Source organism: Cherax quadricarinatus, chromosome 84, assembly GCF_038502225.1.
Source record: "Cherax quadricarinatus isolate ZL_2023a chromosome 84, ASM3850222v1, whole genome shotgun sequence".
NCBI lineage: Eukaryota > Metazoa > Arthropoda > Malacostraca > Decapoda > Parastacidae > Cherax > Cherax quadricarinatus.
Window position 1 is genome coordinate 13,639,916 of NC_091375.1, and position 20,412 is coordinate 13,660,327.

Below are 20,412 nucleotides of genomic sequence, written 5' to 3' on the forward strand. Positions count from 1 at the left end.
TTCAGCAAGAAGAGCATTGCTATTTAAGCCAAAATCGTAAGCTTCACCTATTCGGCAAGATATATATAACTTTTAGATTTAGGAAGTAATATAGCGTAAAAAAGAACATTTATACATTTTAAAAATAACTAAACATTTAATCTTCTTAGGGTAGCAGAGTGGCATCCTGTTGTGCTCCGGAGCTATCAATCACCACTACAATAACTACTATCAACCACCATCCATTAACTACCACCAGCTACCGTAAACAACTAGCAAACAAAAATAGCCTACCACATACACTGCTAGCCTTGTTATTATCTCTCATGTGTATGATAACAGGTTATCAAAACTACTGTAAACTAGCAAACAAAAATAGCCTACCACAAACACTATTACCCTTGTCATTTTCTATTGTGTATGATAACAGGTTATCAAAACTACTGTAAACAACTAGCAAACAGAAATAGCCTACCACCAACACTGCTAGCCTTGTCATTTTCTCTCGTGTATGATAACAGGTTATCAAAACTATCCTTCCGCTCAACCGGTTTCTGGAAGTATTAATGTGGGTTATTTTCCTTAATGTTTGTATGATGGTTTGTGAACATTACATGTGTTAACTACAAGCTTGTTGAATTGCCTTGTTTAAATATTGATACGTATGTGAATGGTCTCTATCTTTACACATGGTTTTACAAGGTTGGGTTAAGGGTTCCTAACTTTATTTACAAGTGAAGAGCTGTTACCTACACTCTCTCTCTCTCTAGCACTGAAAAAGAATCACTTGCTTTAAATGAAAGCAACCTTCTTTCTCTGACCCCGTCCACCCCTTAAGGGAGGTTCCTTGACGCTGGTGAGGGGCTCTTGATCTAGGGAATTGGATCTGTGCTTTGGTTCCCTGAATTGAGAATTAATACCTTCCATCCCCCTCCCCCACATGCGCTGTGTAATCCAACGGGTTTAGCGCCCCCCCATAATTATAATAACGACCCCGTCCTTCTGTCCCTGTCTGACCTCCCCCCCTCACACCTATCCTTCACCCTCCCATTCCCCATTTCCTAGGATGGTGAAATGTCGGGAATCCCGTGTCAGAAGCTGTGCCTCGTACTTACTGTATGACTTTTATATGTAAGAATGTATAATTATTATTATTATTATTATTATTATTATTATTATTATTATTATTATTATTATTATTATTATTATTATTATTATTATTATTATTATTACTGTCTAATTTAACCAAACCCAGTCATCTTAGACTAAAACACTTATGCAACATATCACATTTTAGACTAACCTAGCCTGACTTAAATTTTTTTTTCCTATTTTAAAGTAAAGAAAAAGTATATAAGAGAAAATAAGAAAAGCCTAAAATCTGTTGTTGAGTTTAGATTTTTTGAGGTTAGAGATAATTTACTATGTAAATTTTGCAACATTGATTTGTGCAATAGAAACGGTTATATTTTAGATGTATATTATAAAAAAATGAATTTTGGTAACCAGACCTTTAAAAAAACGTAAATTAACCTAACCTAGACTGTTAAATTCTGTTAGGTTAGGTTAGGTTGGGTTCTGCTAGGGTAGGTTAGATTAGGTTAGGTTAGGTTAAGTTGGGTTCTGCTAGGTTAGGTTAAGTTGGGTTCTGCTAGGTTACGTTAGGTTAGATTAGGTTGGGTTCTACTAGGTTAGGTTGGGTTCTGCTAGGTTAGGTTAGGTTGGGTTCTGCTAGGTTAGGTTGGGTTCTGCTAGGTTAGATTTGGTTACCAAAAAGCTTGTATTTTTTTCATTTGCACAAAATATAACTAACTTCATGGACAACACTGGAGAATGTGCACGACAAACAACACGAGAAACTAATAATACAATATCAACCAAAAAACGGACTTGATCAAATAACATATTATAATTTGTGTGTACATGTTGAGTGCTATTACTGGAGACAATAAGGTTGGTAGAGCACCTGCAGAAGAACGTCTGTGGTGGGTATAAATCAGACAAGGTGCTGCAGTGGAGCAAGGAATACAGAGGTGATGGTAATGAGTGACGTTACAGAGTATAAGAAGGAACACTGCAGCAGGCCTACTGGCCCATGGGAGGCAGGTCTAAGTCACCTCCCCACGTAGTCAGGTCAGATAACATCCACTTCAGGAGCATCAGACCTATTAGCACAGGGTAGTCAGGTCCAACTCACAGTCACTCATGTATTTATGTAACCTATTTTTAAAACTACACAACGTTTTAGCTTCTATAACGGTACTCGGGAGTTTGTTCCACTCATCCACAACTCTATTACCAAACCAGTGCTTTCCTATATCCTTCCTGAATCTGAATTTTTCCAACTTAAAATCAATTCAGCGAGCCCTGTCTTGACTAGATATTTTCAGCACGCTATTTACATCCCCTTAATTTATTCCTGTTTTCCATTTATACACCTCAGTCGTATCCCCCCTAATTCTACGCCTTTCTAGAGAGTGCAGATTCAGGGCCCTCGGTCTCTCCTCATAGGGAAGATTTCTGATACATGGGATCAACTTTGTCATCCTCCTTTGTATGTTTTCCAGTGCATTTATATCCATTCTGTAATACGGTGACCAAGACTGTGCAGAATAATCTAGATGAGGCCTAACCAAGGATAATATGGAGTTGAAGAACAACCTGAGGACTCCTATTATTTATGTTTCTTGATATGAAGCCAAGGATTCTGTTCGCTTTATTGCGAACACTTCTGTACTGTTTTTTTGTTTTTAGATTACTGCTAACCAGAACTCCCAAATCCTTTTCTCAGTCAGTAATATTAAGATCTACATTATTTAGTTTATATGTGCCATGGTTATTTTCCCGTCCAGTGTTTAGAACTTTGCATATATCTATATTAAACTGCATCTGCCACTTCTCCGACCACTGCATCAGTCTATTCAAATCTTCCTGGAGTGCTCTAATGTCCTCGTCAGAATGAATTCGACGGCCTATTTTGGTGTCACCGGCAAACTTGCTGATGTCGTTATTTAGTCCCTCATCAATGTCGTGTATATAAATTGTTTATATAAATAAGTTTACAATAATTTAATAATAAACACAGTAAAATATATTTTTTTCGTTAGGTTCAGAATGATTTTTGAGAAATTATTGCATAAACAAATTTTCGCTTGCCTTATTCGGCAAGAAGAGCGTTGCTATTTGAGCCAAAACAGCAAGTTTTACCTATTCGGCACGACACACACACACACACACACACACACACACATATATATATATATATATATATATATATATATATATATATATATATATATATATATATATATATATATATATATGGAAGATGGAAGGCTGGTCAAACGTATGGCTACTGGAGTTCACCTCAAATTAATGTTAGGCTATGTTTGTGTGTACACATTGTGAGTACAGTTGCGTGTGTGTATACATGTGTGTACGTTTGTGTGTACATATATCTTACTTTAAGTGGGTTAAGTTCATTAAAAATCGAGGTAATATTTCCTTAGTGATTTATACTTTCCCCAGAAGTGGAAGGCAGGTGTATTTACTCTCAGCGGTCAGTGGGCGTGGGTGGCGTGGGCGTGTAAATAGACACGGGCGTGGGCGGCTCTAGGTACTCGGACGTCCGGCCGCCCACCTTATTGTGACGTCACTTGGGTAGCCGACCAGGAAATGGCCCAGGCAAGGCCACCCTCTTTAAAGCCCATGTTTTACCCTAACTAGCCCGTGTTCTAGCCTAACAAGCCTGTGTTCTATCTTAACAAGTCTGTGTTCTCCCCTAACAAGCCCACGTTTTACCCTAAGAAGCGTGTATTTTACCCAGACAAGCGTGTATTTTACCCTAACAAACCTGTGTTCTATCCTAACAAGCCCGTGTTGTATGCTAACAAGCCCGTACTGTACCTGACAAATCCGTGTTCTACTCTAACAAATCCATGTTCTATCCAAACCTAACAAACCCGAGTTCTCACTAGCCTGTGTTGTACCCTAAGTTGCTTGTCTTCTCCCTAACTAGCCTATGTGTTTTGCCCTAACAAGCCCGTTGTCTACCTAACCAACTTGTATCTCTCACTAGTCGTTTTCCAATCTTAGCAAGCCATTTTAATTTGACAACAAACCTATTGTCTTCCCAAACAAGAATCTTCAGTTAATCAAACATTCACCCTGTATAAAATCTAAGTTATTCAGCAAACTAGAATCTAGACAGTTCATAGTGTTCATAAAATTGCTCTCGGTTTGTTAAAGGTTAGGTTAGGTAAGGACAAGTGTTTCCTGAAGCGGGTCTTAGTCACATGATGACCCGCAGCTGGAGCTTTTAGTCATCTGACCGATGCCTTCCTCTGGCTTACCAGACCTCTCCTTTAAAAATTATGGTTATGATTAGGAGTTAGATATATTAAATTATTCATCTTTGATTTGTCTTTCTACGGAGTGGTTAGTCAAAGGCTCCGTCAGGGAGTAATAAGAAATAAAACAATTACCGTCTCGACATTAGCATGATTGTGAGTCATGAACACATCAGTAGTCACGAGATGTAGGCTCCCGTAGTGAGACAATGAGCATGACATTTAAGAGCCAGCTCTCAAAATTATAAAGCATCATTAACAGAACTGCGACTTGCCAGGATGCGATCCTGCGTTCCCACGCCCAGCCCTGTGATAACAGGATACAGTACGCATCCCTCTATCTACTGGACCACAAATTCTTAAAAACACCAGGCGCTCAGCGGAAAGGCGAATGTTTACCTGATGCGAGAACATACGTGGTCGTGGAGCCTCAAAGACTGATTTCAAGCTCATGACGAAACAAGTGATTTTTGAATCATTAACAGAGCTGCGACTGGTCAGGATTCGATCCTGCGTTCCCATGCCCAGCCCTGTGATAACAGGACAGTACGCATCGCTCTATTCACTGGACAATATACAGGTAAGAATGAGACACTTATGCAACATATGGGAATCTTTATTAAGGAAACGTTTCGCCACACAGTGACTTCATCAGTCCGATACAAAGCAGAGAGGGGTAAGGAGAGGAGGAGTTTGAGATAATCAGTCCCTCAGCCTGGAATCGATGTGTTCAGTCCATCACTCTTTGTAGTGGACTGATGAAGCCACTGTGTGGCGAAACGTTTCCTTAATAAAGATTCCCATATGTTGCATAAGTGTCTCAGTATTCAACTTGTCGGTCTTCAAACCATTTATCGCACAATATACCGGTAAGCCAGCAAAAGGCCTCGGTCAAATGACCAAACGCTCTAGCTGCAGGTCATCATTTGACTAAAACCCGCATCAAGACACAATTATCCAGTTTCCTGACGACTCTTACCTAACCTCCTTAATATTCTTAAAGTAAAAGGTTATGTGCAGCTTTAATGACCGTAGTGTAGTGGATACTAGCTTTTAATCCTCATTAACCAACCAACCCGATTAAAACCTGTGCACTAATGTTGTAAGACTCTCAGACACCCTAAAACCTGTGAAATAATGTTGTAAGACTCTCAGACACCCTGAAACCTGTGAAATAATGTTGTAAGACTCTCAGACACCCTGAAACCTGTGAAATAATGTTGTAAGACTCTCAGACACCCTAAAACCTGTGTACTAATGTTGTAAGACTCTCAGACACCCTAAAACCTGTGAAATAATGTTGTAAGACTCTCAGACACCCTAAAACCTGTGCACTAATGTTGTAAGACTGACACCCTAAAACCTGTGCACTAATGTTGTAAGACTCTCAGACACCCTAAAAACCTGTGCACTAATGTTGTAAGACTCTCAGACACCCTAAAACCTGTGCACTAATGTTGTAAGACTCTCAGACACCCTAAAACCTGAGCACTAATGTTGTAAGACTCTCAGACACCCTAAAACCTGTGCACTAATGTTGTAAGACTCTCAGACACCCTAAAACCTGAGCACTAATGTTGTAAGACTCTCAGACACCCTAAAACCTGTGCACTAATGTTGTAAGACTCTCAGACACCCTAAAACCTGTGCACTAATGTTGTAAGTGTCTCTCAGACACCCTAAAACCTGTGCACTAATGAGTGGATCTGTAAGACTCTCAGACCTTGGATCTGCCTCGCATGGGCCAATAGGCCTGCTGCAGTGTTCCTTCCTTGCTTATGTTTCTTATGTACTTGTGTAATAACTCTCGTGTCGATAAACTTTCAACCCAGTTAACTTTTAGACCCAAAAGGGCGTTTTACCCAATCACACATCATTTAGATCATTCCATCAGCATACAAACCAAGAAAAAAGCATCTCAACCTTGCTCTCCTCGACATGGAAATCAATGGTATAAAATACGTTGTCAACAAAGGATCACATTATACTGCTTATATATTTATTTCTCATCGACATACAAGACAATTTTTTGATTGAGCAGTGACTGGTCCCTCACCCGTAAACTTTATATAGTTGCCAAGCACAAAGACACAAACATCCTGTGGCATCTAGCTCGCTGCTGATAATAAAAAGTACGAATACGATAAGAAAAAACCGTAGTAGACAAGATAATGGGAAATGAGCGTGAGAGGAGTTGGGAGTATCTCTTCAGACTCCAGCAAGTAAATGTGGACTCTGAGCTGAAGACTTCAACTCGACTACATGAGGGTCATCAAGACTGCACGTAACCTCTTCACCACCAGACAAGGATATTTCAATCCCTAAATTAGGGATGAAAGTAAACTTGCACTATATATACGCTAAGGGCAATACCCCTTTCGGTGTGTATACATCCTGTACCAACCCTGAAGGCAACTGTTCTCATCTGACTCAAAACAAATTAGTCACAAATTTCACTATCCACAAATTATATTTAAATTTATTTAAGCCCGAACATCGTCTGTTTTATTTATTTTATCTTCATTATGTCTACGACTTTATTTTCTCAGTTAAATGATACAGATTATATATGAGTGATAAACTACTAGGTCAAGGGGAGGAGCTCTGTCACTTGCTTTTCTACAGGCTTTCATTTTACATGTTAAGAGCCTAGCTGTCTCAAGTATACTAGGCTGCGACGCACAGTAGTTAACATCTAGATACCTATTACTACTAGGCGAACAGGAACTGCAGGACTAAATCCCATTTAGCAGTAAACAGATAAATCCCATTTATCTGTTTACTGCTAGGTGAACAGGAACTACAGGGTGGAAGTAGACTGAATCTTAGGTACCCAGTTACTGCTTGGTGAACAGGGGCAGCAAGTATTGGGAGGCGGCTGATTAGTCTCAACCTCACCTGAGAATCCAACCCAAATCATTTTGACTGTGAACCGAATTCTCTCCCACTGAATACTTTTGCTAAAATACTGTCTTAAGGAATATTTGATAAGAATAAAATCGACAGTATCATAGATGGAACAATTCACAAACACGATTAAATGTTCGACTTGGTCTTATTTTTTCCAGTTTGTAAATTTTACGCCACTCAACTTGTCAAGCTTTCAACTTCGATCTCGTGTCGAAATGAAGATAGCGGTTGGTTAGTTTAAAGTCTGTCGACTACACTATGGTCATTAAGGCCGCATTTACGTAACCTGTTCACTACCAGTCACGCTGAATAAGACGTGTCCAACACCTGGGTATTTTACCAAAAGTGTTGTACATGTGTCTTAAGCATCAACTTGGTGTTGAATATCATCAACAGTATAATACCACCGGGTTAGGAATACTTTAATTCTGAAAAGAAGCATTAAAATAAACTATCAGAGCATATACACCAAGACATACACCTCTAGATGTATACGAGGATGAAGAGTAGAAATGATATATCAAAGTCCTGGCCATCTACGTCTCAGAGCATCTTAAGTATGATCACCTTCCATCCTCCAGTAGTATGTAGTATATAGTTTATCTTTAAATACTACTAAGTTATAAACAAATAAAATTATGTTACCCATTAAATACATTACTTTCTGGATAACAAAAGAAGAATATAAAGCTATTAATCTTTTTTAATCTTTTTAATTACCTTGTATAAATGAAGCACTCTGAGAGATAATACACACACACACACACATATTAGGAAGTATTTCTTCAGCCACAGAGTAGTCAGGAAGTGGAATAGTTTGGGAAGCGAAGTAGTGGAGGTAGGATCCATACATAGCTTTAAGCAGAGGTATGATGAAGCTCACGGTACAGGGAGTGACCTAGTAGCGACCAGTGAAGAGGCGGGGCCAGGAGCCTGGACTCGACCCCTGCAACCTCAACTAGGTGAGTACACACACACACTTATAAAGCAAAGGTACACACACTCATGAGCAGACCGTATAAGCAGCGTACATGTAACTTAGAGTGTTATGAGCTAGTGAGGGCAGCACAGGATATCCTGTATAACGAACGCATAATTATAAATATTTTACGTTCTCCTTCATCTTTCGAAAATTCATCCACACGCATAAAAGTACACTCATATACACCCATCCACACACTCACACTCACAAGAAAGCACACAGTAAGAAAGAACATCGGTGACAGAGTATAAAGCAGGGTGGACAGAAGCTGCATCAAGAAGTTGGGGTAGACATCGTACCGAGCATATCACCAGAGGAGCGGGTTAACCAAATTACATTGGTAAAGTGTATGAGCTGTTAGGTAACTTATAACGGGCCTTGAGGAACCTTACCAAATTGTTGCACAAGGCATTAAGACCTATCAGAGGGTACACAGCACCAACCTTGAGCCTACATCTTAACAACCATGTCAAGAAACTAGTGTAAACCCAGCGATTTGACAAATCAAAGACTGATCTATGGCCACTATAATAATAATTATTATTATTATTATTATTAGAAGTAGTAAATCTGTATGATTGCTACAGCGTCTAGGAAATGGGAGGTCATTAAGTTTGATCATCAGATTATTTTAAAAGCCTCTTACCAGCACCTCACCAACGAAGTCATATGAAAGAAAACCGAGCCTCATAGCCTAATGACTTAGCGTATAGAAGTGTGAGGAAAGATATAATAACGACGTACAAAATACTCTCACTGGACTCGATCGATCAGACAGGGACAGAAATTTTAAGTTTTCACGTTTTATTTACAAAGTGAATAGAGTTATTGCACACACACACACACACACACACACACACACACACACACACACACACACACACACACACAAACACACACGTATATACAACAGGCCTAGTGTCTAATCGACATGTGCCTAGGACAAAATGGTAACTAACACACAGTGAAACAAGACGCTTCTTAACATAGACATTTCAACTATAACCTGAGTAAATAACAATAGGCGTTATGGGAGGAAGTAAAACAAAGGATCAGTGAAGGAGGTTAATGACACTTAATGAACCAGAGGGACGTCAGGGAATTGCTCTTCGATACTAGGTTTTGGTCAGGAAGTGGAATAACCTGGACACACAAATAAAGTCATTTTTTCAAGTATTTGTAGGTGAAACAATTTATTTAATTCAATACAATTAACACAATTATCGCAGATCTTAGTGCCCTGAGATTTCATCTTTTTGCTTCGCTATTCACTGTGTATTCTAAAATTCCCTCACTGTGTCCATCGCTGCAAATGACTAAACTTTACATCAGCAAATGTTAATTTGTTAGATATTTGCAAGTGACAGCAACCTCTCTCTTGTCCTGTCTTGTGACAGTATAGATAAGATGTTTGTCAGCCTCACACACGCTTGCAAAACACCAAATGTTATATACATATATATATATATATATATATATATATATATATCTATATATATATATATATATATATATATATATATATATATATATATATATATATATATATATATATATATAAACTACTGCAGTATGCCTTGCGCTGACATGGTATAGACAGGGTCCTTGTTAAAATTATATACGTTATATTTAGACAAATGTAACGTAAAATCAAGAGAAATTATATATTTGAGATTATATATATATATATATATATATATATAATATATATATATATATATATATATATATATATATATATATATATATATATATATATATGTATATATATATATATATATATATATATATATATATATAAACTACTGCAGTATGCCTTGCGCTGACATTGTATAGACAGGGTCCTTGTTAAAATTATATAAGTTATATTTAGACAAATGTAACGTAAAATCAAGAGAAATTTTATATATATATATATATATATATATATATATATATATATATATATATATATATAAGGAATTCGCGAGAGCAGGCGAAATATACACAAACACTGATCTCTGGCTGAAGGAGACTCGAACCTACGAACCTTAGGACAAGGTACGCAGTGCTTTACCAATCTACCCACACTGGACAATACCTTGGCGTGTAGCCAGCGCTACACGTTTGATCCAAGACAGCCAGCTTTCAGGGAGAAGGCTTACAGCTTTTCATCTCATCCCCTGCATGCATCAGCCTTACTAGATATATATATATATACATATATATATATATATATATAAATATATATATATATATACATATATATATATATATATATATATATATATATATATATTATATATGCATATATATATATTATATATATATGCATATATATTATATATATATATATATATATATATATATATATATATATATATATATATATATATATATAATATATATATATATATATATATATATATATATATCCTTTATCTTTATTTCAGTATCTTCAGTTATCCTATCTTTTATCTTCCTACCCTTCCTTCGGTTATATTTTCCTGGTCTTATACTGTAACCAGAACTAACTGAATTTCGAATGTCATTATTTAATGAATGCACTGCTAGGTAGCGATTTTTTTTTTGTGTTAATGTGTAGTTAGGCATTGTGGCGAGGTAGCGGATGCCACAGTCTCCTGACACCCAGTGTTGGACAGATTTTCCTGACGAATAAAACACCATCTGAATTTAATACCATAGAGCAGGGTTGGGGAACTTTAACCTGACTCACGAAATCGTAATGACACGATTGTAAACAAACCATACCACGGGTGGGGTTTGAACCCGCGATCAGAGAATCTGATCGCGGGTTCAAACCCCACCCCATTTGTATGGAGAATAGTCATACAAACTGAAAAATATGTATTATACGCCATACAGCAACTTTAAAAATAAAACACAAAATCAACAAAATAAAATGAAAAGTAAATGCATGACATAAATTATAGTAACCGACAAATTTAATAAAAATCTCTTTAAGGAACTAAAGAATTTAATTGAAAGCATTTGCACTTAAGGGTTTGGAGCAATGATGAGGCTTCATTCTCGATATATCATCAAAATTATAGTTTGTATACTGTCTTGGGTGTTCAGCTATTTTGTAGACTTTGTTTTTAAGTTAATGAGAATAGAAAATCCCTGTTTGCAAAGACAGTTGCAAATGGTAGCAGTATTTTTATTAAAAAAATACACATTATTTATTTGAAAAAAAAAAATGTTTCGTAAACTGCCTCGTTTATTAATTTTTTTGTGCAATTTTATATTTATTGAGCGTTCATTACCCCCGAAATTTTCATTTTTACCCCATTTAGGGTAATTTACCCCAGTTCCCTGACTCCTGCCATAGAATATTGTGTCGAAATATATTTGGAAACTTGATTGTTGTGGAGTTGCAAGTGACCTTAGACTTGACAATGACAGGAGTGACCTTTTTTGTGGAGGGGTGTTCAAGTAGGGTGGGGTGAGAAATGACAGGCGAGGGGGAGGGGAGGGAAATGGAGGGGAGGGGGAGGGAAAGGGAGGGGATGGGAGGAAAAGGATGGGAAGGGGAGGGGAGGAGAGTTCGCTATCTAGACGACTGCAATAGTTCTTCTGCACGAGAATGTTTCTCTCTCTGTCTCCCTGTCATCTCTCTCTCTCTCTCTCTCTCTCTGTCTTTCTCCCTCCGGACGTTCTTCCTCTGCTGGAGACATCACAGTGTGGCTGAGTACAGATAACACTACAACTACTCACTCACTCTTTATTCTTCCACTCGCCCTCATTATCACATCCTATTCTCAACCTTCATCACTGAATGACTCTCATTCCATCTTATTGACATTCGCTTTTCTTCACGCTGATTTATTTTAATTAGAGAGAGAGAGAGAGAGAGAGAGAGAGAGAGAGAGAGAGAGAGAGAGAGAGAGAGAGAGAGAGAGAGAGAGAGAGAGAGAGAAAGAGAGAGAGAGAGAGAGAGAGAGAGAGAGAGAGAGAGAGAGAGAGAGAGAGAGAGAGAGAGAGAGAGAGAGAGAGAGAGAGAGAGAGAGAGAGAGAGAGAGAGAGAGAGAGAGAGAGAGAGAGAGAGAGAGAGAGAGAGAGAGAGAGAGAGAGAGAGAGAGAGAGAGAGAGAGAGAGAGAGAGAGAGAGAGAGAGAGAGAGAGAGAGAGAGAGAGAGAGAGAGAGAGAGAGAGAGAGAGAGAGAGAGAGAGAGAGAGAGAGAGAGAGAGAGAGAGAGAGAGAGAGAGAGAGAGAGAGAGAGAGAGAGAGAGAGAGAGAGAGAGAGAGAGAGAGAGAGAGAGAGAGAGAGAGAGAGAGAGAGAGAGAGAGAGAGAGAGAGAGAGAGAGAGAGAGAGAGAGAGAGAGAGAGAGAGAGAGAGAGAGAGAGAGAGAGAGAGAGAGAGAGAGAGAGAGAGAGAGAGAGAGAGAGAGAGAGAGAGAGAGAGAGAGAGAGAGAGAGAGAGAGAGAGAGAGAGAGAAAGAGAGAGAGAGAGAGAGAGAGAGAGAGAGAGAGAGAGAGAGAGAGAGAGAGAGAGAGAGAGAGAGAGAGAGAGAGAGAGAGAGAGAGAGAAAGAGAGAGAAAGAGAGAGAGAGAGAGAGAGAGAGAGAGAGAGAGAGAAATTTCATGCCTGGGACAAGGGGACTGACAGCTTACATCTGAACGTTCTTTTCCAGTTCATATACATTATTGCATAACATTACGCTATTTACTTTCTTATCATCAATATCCACATCAATAATTTAAGTAAATACTCGAGTATATTCAAATTTTATACACATTTAAATAAATCACAATGAGATGAATAATTTAAGTTGTACATAAGCCTATAACATTTGTGGATCATTAACATATTAATATCACTAAATGGTTATAACTGTGACCGTAATTTTTAATGGGGTGGAGCGGTAAGCCAGTAGAAGGTCTCGGTCAGGTGACCAAAAGTTCCAGCTGCAGGTCATCATATGACTAAGACCCACGTCAGGAAACACTTGATGGACTGAACACATCGACTCAAGGTTGAGGGACTGATTGCCTCATTCTCCTTCTGTTCTTCAAGTTTCTCCTACGTATGGACTGATGAAGCCACTGTGTGGCGAAACGTTTCCTCAATAAAGATACCCAAGAGTTGCACATGTGTCTAATTTATCAACATGTCGGTTCTCTGAACCATTCATCTACAAACACTTGTCCTGCTTCCTGACAAATCTTACCTAAATATTAATGTAAGAGCAGTGTAGAAGGAAATGGTTAGCAGAGGAACACTGTAATAGGTCTACTGGCTGCTTCCATGGACGATCCTGACATATTAATACTAGGCTTTTTAATTTCTGCAGCTGTGATAGGATTGTTGAAATTAACACTGTACTCGGTATTAGAATGTTGAGAAACGAACCAGACACTGTCACAGTGAATCTTACCAAGTGTCTAGAGGTAAATACACACAGATCTAAATGGATTGTGAAAACGTGCAATTGCATTAAGTTTTATAACCTGCATGAACTGTATCACTGTAGGCAACAAGAGCATTTCACCCCTCCATGGAAGATGTGTTCATTTAATATCACATACCTACAAGTTCCTCCCAAGAAGCTCATTGCTAGTAATCCCTTCCTTAAATCTCTTGTTAGAGCAACTGCTCAAGAAGAAATTTCTCACCTAGCTGGTAGTAACAAGTTATCACAAGTTATATACACTGATGGATCTAAACAGGAGTCTTCTGGCAGGGCTGCATCTGCTCTTGTTGCCACCTCCCTAGTTAAGAACGATAATAAATTTGTTGAGTTAGGCATAAGAATTAACAACTGGGCGTCTACACTGCAAACTGAATTGTTTGCAACCCTAATGGCGCTAAAGCTAACCTATGACACTGAGCTTGACTCTATCATCATTACTGATTCTATGTCATCATTGAAGGCTCTTGGCTCATATAATGACTCCAACAACATGCTCATTGGGGAAGCCAGGTATAGATACTCAAAAATTAGGGAAAAAGGAATTAATGTACAATTGCTATGGATCCCATCACACATTGGATTACTCCTTCATGATAAAGTTGATATGTTAGCCAAGAAGAGTATCGAGAAGGAGAATGTAGAATATAACTTTGGTATAACTGTGTCTAGCATTAGGAATAATATTAGGAGAGAAGTAAATAATGAAAATGATTGTTATAGGAATGCAGTTAGAAGCCTGAGTAGATCTATAACCCACTATGATAACATGAACGTAGATAAGTATGTTTATGGAGCAACTTGCAATGTGAACAGACTGACTGATGTTGTAGTGGCCAGGCTTAGGCTTGGTTATAAGTACTTCTGGCAGTTTGGGAGACACACAGATGATGATCAAACCAAATGTAAATTATGTGATCAGGCATATGGTCATTCTCTTGAACACTATGTGCTTAATTGTCCACTTATTGAGGAATACAGAGACAGACAGTATAATAACCTATGTGACATGTCAAGATATCTTATTAATGAAAATAAGATACCAGATATACTAAGCAAATTTCCTAAATTTGCTTGTAACAGATAAGTGAACTATAGATATGTAGATATAAATCCATATGTATTCCTGTTAACCCTTTGGGGCCTAGTTCCTAGGCCTTTTGTGTATCCATATGCTCTCGCGCTACCGTCCACAGGATGGATATGGGGTGCACAATAAACTAGCCACTTCGGTGGCAAAATCTAAATCTAATCTGTGAGGCATAGAGCGTCGACACCTATTTTCACTCATATCAAATTTGTTTTTTGTTTTTTTAAAGAAATGATGACGTTTTGGAGTTTCTTCTGTTATAAATCTATTGTCAAAGCAGTAATCTGATATATTTATTTTTTTCCATTCTAAACTTGTCCAATTTGAATCCATTACTGTGAGTTTTCTCCTGATGGATATTCCAGTGCTTTTATTTTTATATTGTGTTTTATCTCCCCAATTAAGTGTTTTTAATCTATAGTCGTGTGACACATTCCCGATATAAGAGATTAACTTTGTCAAGGACCCACAGTGGAAATAAATCACTTATTTGAGTTATGTTCGGGGTTATCCTAGGTAATTTACGCTATGCGTAATAATTGTACTTGTGTATACCTGTGTCTAAATAAATTTAATCATCTATACGATTTCCAGCGCATCTGACTCCATCACACCTTTACACACTAGAGGAGGGGACTTTAATCCTGCTTGTAAAATTAGATTCCTGCTTGTAAAATTAGATTCCTGCACATAAAATAAGATTCCTGCATGTAAATTCAATCCCTGCATGTAGAATTCAATACTTGCATATAGAATTCAATCCCTACATGAAAAATACAATCCCCTGCATGTAGAGTTCAATCTCCTGCATGAAGAATTTAGGTCCCTGCGTGTTGACTGACAAGTATTTGCTACAACTATTGTAGAGAAAGAGAGAGAGGGAGAGAGAGGTTTGATGTGTAGCAGGGTTTAATTAAAGACAATGCTCCGCTCTGCGTAGAGCTTTATCAAATCGTGAGTTGATAAAGCTTGTTGCCGCGCTGGTTAACGGGGGTTAAAAGCCTATCGACTACTCAGAAGTACATGAAGGCTACACTTAACCTATTCACCACCAGTCAAGAATACTCTTAATCTCCTTAAATGGGGATCACAGTACGCTCAGTGTGTATACACTGAGAGACATACACCTGTGTATACATATCCTGTAACCTCTGCAACTTTTAACCTAGTTTATCACATCAAAAACTGTCCACAGCTATCATCAAGAGTCCCAAGGCGCCATGGAATGGTTTTACCAAACCCTGCCAACTATTATGCCTACGTACTGATTACATTTTCCTACAGATTGAGATGAATCGTTTCTTCTGTTGCTGTTTGCAGTGCGGGAAACTGAACAGGCTGTCAGTTTTCTCTATCCAAATCATCCTGAAGATCAATAATGTCCTTAGTATAGAGAATGAAAAGGCACAATACTGTGATTGGAACAAGACACAGATAACTCGCACATCAGAGAAAGATCTTATGACGGCGTTTCGGTCCTACTTGGACCATTAATGGTCCAAATCGGACGGAAACGTCTCCTATGTGTAGGTTAATTTTGTCCAGTCCTCAGTATAGTTTGTAGCCTCAGTATATTTTTGTCGTATAAGCATATTCTTGTTGAACTGTCTCTCTCTATACTCCTCAATAAGTGGACAATTAAGCACATAGTGTTCAAGACAGTGACCATATGCCTGACCACATAATTTTCATTTGGTTTGATCATCATGTGTGTGTCTCCCAAATTGCCAGAAGTACTTGTAGCCAAGCCTAAGCCTGGCCACCACAACAGCAGTCAGTCTGTTCACATTGCTGTTGTAGTGGCCAGGCTTAGGCTTGGTTACAAGTACTGGCAGTTTGGGAGACACACAGATGATAATCAAACCAAATGCAAATTATGTGGTCAGGCATATGGTCACTGTCTTGAACACTATGTGCTTAATTGTCCACTTATTGAGGAATATAGAGACAGACAGTATAATAACTTATATGACATATCAGATATCTTATTAATGAAAGTAAGATTCCAGATATACTAAGCAAATTTCCTAAATTTGCTTGTAACAGATAAGTGAACTGTCGATATAAATCCAAATGTACTCCTGTTAACCCTTTTGGGGCATAGTTCCTAGGCCTTTTGTGTATCCATATGCTCTCGCTCTACCGTCCACAGGATGGATATGGTGTGCACAATCAACTAGCCACTCCGGTGGCAAAATCTAAATCTCTGTCGGACGTGTTGCAATTTATTCTCTCATATAATCTCTTCATGTAGATTATAAAGTGAGTGAGTGTGTGTGTGTGTGTGTGTGTGTGTGTGTGTGTGTGTGTGTGTGTGTGTGTGTGTGTGTGTGTGTGTGTGTGTGTGTGTGTGTGTGTGTGTGTGTGTGTGTGTGTGTGTGTGTGTGTGTGTGTGTGTGTGTGTGTGTGTGTGTGTGTGTGTGTGTGTGTGACACGAGGTCACTTGGGCGTTATCAGGAGGTAACCAGGCGAGTATGACCATGTGACCTCACATGAGGTCACGTCACCTGATGTGACCTGATGCTGGGCAACTGGTCAGAGAGAGAGAGAGGGAGAGAGGTTGTCACACCTCAACTCAGTCACCCCAGGTCGCTATGAAGCTAGTTATAGCCAACTTAGGTCACCTTGGGATTAACTAATGTAGATTCTCATTGTAGGCAACCCCATTGGCTGGCATTATGCGTTGTAGTGGGTTAGGTTTGAAGCCTATCGACTGTTTTAAGGCTGTATGTCACCAATGCACCACCAGTCAAGGACACTTTAACTCCTTAAATAGGGATTACACCGAACTCCCAGTGTTTATATGTGTGAGGGAATGTGTGTAAATAAGACAGTGGGGATTACTGAATTTTGTGGAGAGGTTTCGTTCAAACGGCCCTGGTGAGCGAAACGTTTTCTCAATTGCCATAACTCGCATTGTGTATCTAATGTATCTACTGTCAGTATAGTCTACCATTGTACGTGATCGTGTGAGGAAATGTAGTGGTGGTGGTTGTGTTGGTGGTAGTGGTGATGGTTGTAGGTGTGGTGTTGGGTGGTTGTGGTGATGGTTGTAGGTGTGGTGTTGGGTGGTTGTGGTGATGGTTGTAGGTGTGGTGTTGGGTGGTTGTGGTGATGGTTGTAAGTGTGGTGTTGGGTGGTTGTGGTGATGGTTGTAGGTGTGGTGTTGGGTGGTTGTGGTGATGGTTGTAGGTGTGGTGTTGGGTGGTTGTGGTGATGGTTGTAGGTGTGGTGTTGGGTGGTTGTGGTGATGGTTGTAGGTGTGGTGTTGGGTGGTTGTGGTGATGGTTGTAGGTGTGGTGTTGGGTGGTTGTGGTGATGGTTGTAAGTGTGGTGTTGGGTGGTTGTGGTGATGGTTGTAGGTGTGGTGTTGGGTGGTTGTGGTGATGGTTGTAGGTGTGGTGTTGGTGGTAGTGGTGATGGTTGTAGGTGTGGTGTTAGTGGTAGTGGTGATGGTTGTAGGTGTGATGGTACCTGTATCGGTGATGGTAGGTGTGGTGTTGGTGGTGGTAGTTGTAGTGGTGGTTGTAGATGTGGTGGTGTTGGTAGTAGTGGTACTGGTGGTCGTAGTGGTGACGCCGAAGGACAATGTAGTGGTGAAATTAATGTCCTCAAATAAGTTCGGCAGGACTGGTTGGTTATCTGCTGTAGTAAGTACGCACACACACACACACACACACACACACATACACTCACACACACACATACACTCACACTCACTCACACACACACACACACACACACACACACACACACATACACTCACACACACACACTCACACACACACATGGTTCAGGGAGAGTGACCTAGTAGCGACCAGTGAAGAGGCGAGACCAGGAGCTAGGACTCGACCCCTGCAACCTCAACTAGGTGAGTACACACGCACGCACACACTGCAACACATATCCACACATACAAGATGAGACATGATCCATACAAAATACTCTGAAGACTAGGTGTGGATAGGGACAGGTTGTTGAAGATACAAGTGGGAGCCAGAGAATATAAATGGCAGCTCAAGACGCAGATGAGCCACAGGGATGTTAGCAAGAACTTTTTCAGTTTTTATGTACAGTGGAATAAAGAGTGAAAGCCGCAATGTAACAATTCACAAATATTCCATAAATGTCTTTTCTAATCGTCTTCAAACCTTAAACGCCGGTGTATCTTAAAGAAATTGACGAAAATGGAACATGTCGGTCCCTCCTGGACAAACGGCACGCTTGAAAATGATCCAGCACGGACGGAAACGTCGTCAGAAATTGAATTTTCAAAGTGTGTTTAGAGGTGGTGGAGGCGGATACGTACACAGCTTCAAGAGTAGGAACGACTGAGCCCCGGAGGTCTGCAGTCAGTCAAGTCGATAGATAAAATTTAAGAGGCGAACCAGGAGCTATGAATCGACCCCCGCAAACACAACCAGGTGAGTGGGTGAGGTCAGCGCACGCTTAGGGAAACGCTGCAGGAACTAGAGTTTACGACACCAGGAGAGAGGACCAGAGGAGCCATGATAACAACCTACAAGATACCAATTATTACTATTATTATTATTGTGTATCACAAAACACGAGTCATATAGTATCGTTATTATAATTGGGAAGCTCTAAACTCAAAGGGATCATACGACGCTAGAGATTATCCAGGGAAGTGGATGGTAGCTTCAGTTCCCTGAATCAAGAGCTGATGATGGAGGGAGGAGGTGCACAGACTATAGCTGGGAACAGAATGAGGCTCAGGGTGCTGTGTGCCTCGGTAATGATAACAGTATCGTAATGTATGATTGTGTTGTCGCTACCGCAAGCCGCAGTTATCCCCGGTTATCTCTTACCCCCCTTCAGAGCTTAGTATCTACCCAGTACTCACGTCTTCATGAGCGACGGAGGGTCCTCCTCGAGCTACGAAGTTCCTGGCGAAGCTTCCAGCGAAATGGACGTCGCGTCAGGAGAGATGAAGTCGGAACGCGAGGCTACTGCAGCCGCTGGCTTGAAGTCCTACTTGTTGGAGGAGGTCAAGTGGAATCCTGTGGTGCAGGAGGAGGTTGAACGACCCCACTACACAATGGGGAGGGATGTATGTGTGTGTGCGTGTGAGCAATGGAGGGAATAGTGAGTGTGGCGTGCGTGCGTGCTGGCCGATGGTGTGGTGCCCAATGAACATGCGCGTCGCTTCTGCTCTCTGACACCTGTTAGTGACGGTGACATCGACGTCTTGTGTCGACACTAGCCTCCCATTACCCCCAAAAACAATACCCCCTAACCCACCCACCCATTCCCCTACCTATCCCCCTCCCCTAAGCACCAATCCCCACCCACCCAGCATCCCTCTCTCCCCTCTTCCTCTCCCAGCATAGGTACCTACGTTACCAACTCTCTCTCTCTCAGTTTTCAACCTATTAATCCATATCCCATGTGCCTTGTACGCTGACTGCCACCAGTGCCTCAGTAGTCGATACTCACTTACAGCTCTATGAACATTATGCTCACAGCCAAAGGACTCTGGGTTCAACATCGGGCAAATCAAAATGTTTGGGTAAGACGCCTTATATATCTTGCATTCAAGAAACCGCTTGAACTAGAATCATTCTAGCTAGAGTCGTTACCTTGAACGCATCTACCTGGACTTTCTACTCATTTCTGCAAACATTGCAAGCACCTGATGATGTGTTGATTGCAACACGAAAGGCCTAGAG

The 20,412-nt window shown here is 39.9% G+C and overlaps 1 protein-coding gene and 1 long non-coding RNA gene across 4 annotated transcripts in view; one reads left to right on the forward strand and one right to left on the reverse strand.

Annotated features, from left to right (window-relative positions):
* LOC128704321 (uncharacterized) overlaps window positions 1-608 on the forward strand; it is a 199,288-nt gene extending 198,680 nt beyond the window's left edge. The window contains exon 3 of the long non-coding RNA XR_008409439.2: window positions 150-608. This is a non-coding gene — a long non-coding RNA (uncharacterized lncRNA). The remainder of the gene's footprint in view (window positions 1-149) is intronic.
* LOC128704320 (uncharacterized) overlaps window positions 1-19,884 on the reverse strand; it is a 96,405-nt gene extending 76,521 nt beyond the window's left edge. For 2 of the 3 annotated variants that reach the window (XM_070103140.1, XM_070103141.1), the window contains exon 1: window positions 19,587-19,884. The gene's annotated coding sequence lies outside the window, so the exon portion shown is untranslated. The remainder of the gene's footprint in view (window positions 1-19,586) is intronic. The other variant, XM_070103142.1, reaches the window with a different exon arrangement.
* Window positions 19,885-20,412: the final 528 nt, after the last annotated feature.